Consider the following 5391-nt stretch of genomic DNA (forward strand, 5'->3'; position numbering starts at 1 on the left):
CATCGGGAATGAATACAACAGTCACCATGCGCACTTTCCTCCAGGGGAGTAATGTCTCAAACAGTCTACGCTTTGATCGTTCCCTGGAAGACCAGTAGTAGTTTCCGATGCACATCTGGAGGTATTCTGTAATCTGTGGACTATGAGAGTGTTGTTGAAACACAGAAATTGCATCGCGATTTAATACAATAGTCACCATGCGCACTTTTCTCCATGGGAGTAATGTCTGAAACAGTCTACGCTTTGGTCGTTCCCTGGAAGACCAGTAGTAGTTTCCGATGCACATCTGGAGGCATTCTGTAATCTGTGGACGTTCAAAGTGTAGATGAAACACAGAAATTGCATCGGGATTGAATACAACAGTCACCATGCTCACTTACCTCCATGGGAGTAATGTCTCAAACAGTCTACGCCTTGATCGTTCCCTGGAAGAAAAGTACTAGTTTCCGATGCACATCTGGAGGCATTCTGTAATCTGTGGACTATGAGAGTGTTGTTGAAACACAGAAATTGCATCGCTATTTAATAGAACAGTCACCATGCGCACTTTTCTCCATGGGAGTAATGTCTGAAACAGTCTACGCTTTGGTCGTTCCCTGGAAGACCAGTAGTAGTTTCCGATGCACATCTGGAGGCATTCTGTAATCTGTGGACTATCAGAGTGTTGATGAAACACAGAAATTGCATCGGGATTGAATACAACAGTCACCATGCGCACTTTACTTCATGGGAGTAATGTCTCAAACAGTCTACGCTTTGATCGTTCCCTGGAAGACCAGTAGTAGTTTCCGATGCACATCTGGAGGCATTCTGTAATCTGTGGACTGTCAGAGTGTTGCTGAAACACAGAAATTGCATCGGGATTGAATACAACAGTCCCCATGCGCACTTTCCTCCATGGGAGAAATATCTTAAACAGTCTACGGTTTGATCGTTAGTTGGTAGACCAGTAGTAGTCTCGATTCACATCTGGAGGCATTCTGTAATCTGTGGACCTTCAAAGTGTTGATGAAACACAGAAATTTCATCGGGATTGAATACAACAGTCACCATGCGCACTTTCCTCCATGGGAGTAATGTTTCAAACAGTCTACTATTTGATCGTTCCCTGGAAGACCGGTAGTAGTTTCCGATGCACATCTGGAGGCATTCTGTAATCTGTGGACTGTCAGAGTGTTGTTGAAACACAGAAATTGCATCGGGATTGAATACAACAGTCACCATGCGCACTTTCCTCCATGGGAGTAATGTCTCAAACAGTCTACGCATTGATCGTTCCCAGGAAGACCAGTAGTAGTTTCCGATGCACATCTGGAGGCCATCTGTAATCTGTGGACTATCAGAGTGTTGATGAAACACAGAAATTGCATCTGGATTGAATACAACAGTCACCATGCGCACTTTCATCCATGGGAGTAATGGCTCAAACAGTCTTTGCTTTGATCGTTAACTGGAAGATCAGTTGTAGTTTCCGATGCACATCTGCAGGCATTCTGTAATCTGTGGACTATCAGAGTGTTGATGAAACACAGAAATTGCATCGGGATTGAATACAACAGTCACCATGCGCACTTTCCTACATTGGAGTAATGTCCCAAACAGTCTACGCTTTGATCGTTCCCTGGAAGACCAGTAGTAGTTTCCGATGCACATCTGGAGGCATTCTGTAATCTGTGGACTGTCAGAGTGTTGTTGAAACACAGAAATTGCTTCGGGATTGAATACAACAGTCACCATGCGCTCTTTCCTCCATGGGAGTAATGTCTCAAACAGTTTACGCCTTGATCGTTCCCTTGAAGAAAAGTAGTAGTTTCCGATGCACATCTGGAGGCATTCTGTAATCTGTGGACAATCTGAGTGTTGTTGAAATACAGAAATTGCATCGCGATTTAATACAACAGTAACCATGCGCACTTTCCTCCATGGGAGTAATGACTCAAACAGTCTACGCTTTGGTCGTTCCCAGGAAGACCAGTAGTAGTTTCAGATGCACATCTGGTTGCATTCTGTAATCTGTGGACTATCAGAGTGTTGATGAAACACAGTAATTGCATCGGGAACGAATACAACACTCACCATGCACACTTTCCTCCATGGGAGTAATGTCTCAAACAGTCTACGTTTTGATCGTTCCCTGGAAGACAAGTAGAAGATTCCGATGCACATCTGGTATCAATCTGTAATCTGTGGACTATCCGAGTGTTGATGAAACACAGAAATTACATCGGGATTGAATACAACAGTCACCATGCGCACTTTCCTCCATTGGAGTAATGTCGCAAACAGTCCACGGTTTGATCGTTCCCTGGAACCAGTAGGAGTTTCCGATGCACATCTGGTGGTATTCTGTAATCTGTGGACTATCAGAGTGTTGATGAAACACAGAAATTGCATCGGGAATGAATACAACACTCACCATACGCTCTTTCTTCCATGGGAGTAATGTCTCAAACAGTTTACGAATTGATCCTTCCCTGGAAGAAAAGTAGTAGTTTCCGATGCACATCTGGAGGCATTCTGTAATCTGTGGACTATCAGAGTGTTGTTGAAATACAGAAATTGCATCGCGATTTAATACAACAGTAACCATGCGCACTTTCCTCCATGGGAGTAATGACTCTAACAGTCTACGCTTTGATCGTTCCCAGGAAGACCAGTAGTAGTTTCCGATGCACAGCTGGTGGCATTCTGTAGTCTGTGGACTATCAGAGTGTTGTTGAAATACAGAAGTTGCATCGCGATTTAATACAACAGTAACCATGCGCACTTTCCTCCATGGGAGTAATGACTCTAACAGTCTACGCTTTGATCGTTAACTGGAAGATCAGTAGTAGTTTCGGATGCACATCTGCAGGCATTCTGTAATCTGTGGACTATCAGTGGGTTGATGAAACACAGAAATTTCATCGGGGTTCAATACAACAGTCACCATCCGCACTTTTCTAAATGGGAGTAATGTCGCAAACAGTCTACGCTTTGATCGTTCCCTGGAACCAGTAGTAGATTCCGATGCACATCTGGGGGCATTCTGTAATCTGTAGACTTTCAGAGTGTAGATGAAACACAGAAACTGCATCGGGAATGAATACAACAGTCACCATGCGCACTTTCCGCCATGGGAGTAATGACTCTAACAGTCTACGCTTTGATCGTTCCCAGGAAGACCAGTAGTAGTTTCCGATGCACAGCTGGTGGCATTCAGTAATCTGTGGACTATCAGAGTGTTGATGAAACACAGAAGTTGCATCGGGAATGAATACAACACTCACCATGCGCACTTTCCTCCATGGGAGTAATGTCTCTAAGAGTCTACGCTTTGATCGTTCCCTGGAAGACCAGTAGTCGTTTCCGAAGCACATCTGGTGGCATTTTGTAATCTGTGGTCTCTCAGAGTGTTGATGAAACACAGAAATTGCATCGGGATTCAATACAACAGTCACCATCCTCACTTTTCTCCATGGGAGTAATGTCGCAAACAGTCTACGGTTTGATCGTTCCCTGGAAGACCAGTAGTAGTTTCCAATGCACATCTGGAGGCATTCTGTAGTCTGTGGACTATCAGAGTGTTGTTGAAATACAGAAGTTGCATCGCGATTTAATACAACAGTAACCATGCGCACTTTCCTCCATGGGAGTAATGACTCTAACAGTCTACGCTTTGATCGTTAACTGGAAGATCAGTAGTAGTTTCGGATGCACATCTGCAGGCATTCTGTAATCTGTGGACTATCAGTGGGTTGATGAAACACAGAAATTTCATCGGGGTTCAATACAACAGTCACCATCCGCACTTTTCTAAATGGGAGTAATGTCGCAAACAGTCTACGCTTTGATCGTTCCCTGGAACCAGTAGTAGATTCCGATGCACATCTGGGGGCATTCTGTAATCTGTAGACTTTCAGAGTGTAGATGAAACACAGAAACTGCATCGGGAATGAATAAAACAGTCACCATGCGCATTTTCCTCCATGGGAGTAATGTCTCAAACAGTCTACGCTTTGATCGTTCCCTGGAAGACCAGTAGTAGTTTCCGATGCACATCTGGAGGCATTCTGTAATCTGTGGACTGTCAGAGTGTTGTTGAAACACAGAAATTGCATCGGGATTGAATACAACAGTCACCATGCGCACTTTCCTCCATGAGAGTAATGTCTCAAACAGTCTACGGTTTGATCGTTCCCTGGAAGACCAGTAGAAGATTCCGATGCAGATCTGGAGGCATTCTGTAATCTGTGGACCTTCAAAGTGTAGATGAAACACAGAAATTGCATCGGGATTGAATACAACAGTCACCATGCTCACTAACCTCCATAGGAAAAATGTCTCAAACAGTCTACGTCTTGATCGTTCCCTGGAAGAAAAGTAGTAGTTTCCGATGCACATCTGGAGGCATTTTGTAATCTGTGGACTATGAGAGTGTTGTTGAAACACAGAAATTGCATCGCGATTTAATACAACAGTCACCATGCGCACTTTTCTCCATGGGAGTAATGTCTCAAACAGTCTACGCTTTGATCGTTCACTGGAAGACCAGTAGTAGTTTCCGATACACATCTGGAGGCATTCTGTAATCTGTGGACTATCACACTGTTGATGAAACACCGAAATTGCATCGGGATTGAATACAACAGTCAATATTCGTAATTTCCTCCATGGGAGTATTGTCTCAAACAGAATACGCTTTGATCGTTCCCTGGAAGACCAGTAGTAGTATCTGATGCACATCTGGAGGCACTCTGTAATCTGTGGACTATCAGAGTGTTGATGAAACACAGAATTTGCATCAGGATTGCATACAACAGTCACCATGCGCACTTTCCTCCATGGGAGTAATGTCTGAAACAGTCTACGCATTGACCGTTCCCTGGAAGACCAGTAGTAGTTTTCGATGCACATCTGGAGGCATTGTGTAATTTGTGGACTATCAGAGAGTTGATGAAACACAGAAATTGCATCGGGCTTGAATACAACAGTCACCATGATCACTTTAATCCATGGGGGTAAGGTGTCAAACAATCAACGCTTTGACCGTTCCCTGGAAGACCAGTAGTAGTTTCCAATGCACATCTGGAGGCATTCTGTAATCTGCGGACTATCAGAGTGTTGATGAAACACAGAAATGGCATGGGGATTGATAACAACAGTCACAATGCGCACTTAACTCCAGGGGAGTAATGTCTCAAACAGTCTACGCTTTGATCGTTCCCTGGAAGACAAGTAGTAGATTTCGAAGCACATCTGGAAACATTCTGTAATCTGTGGACTATCAGAGTGTTGATGAAACACAGAAATTGCATCGGGATTGAATACAACAGTCACCATCCGCACTTTCCTCCATGGGGGTAACGTGTCAAACAACAACGCTTTGACTGTTCCCTGGAAGACCAGTAG

This window comes from Schistocerca gregaria, chromosome 7, assembly GCF_023897955.1.
Source record: "Schistocerca gregaria isolate iqSchGreg1 chromosome 7, iqSchGreg1.2, whole genome shotgun sequence".
Taxonomy (NCBI): domain Eukaryota; kingdom Metazoa; phylum Arthropoda; class Insecta; order Orthoptera; family Acrididae; genus Schistocerca; species Schistocerca gregaria.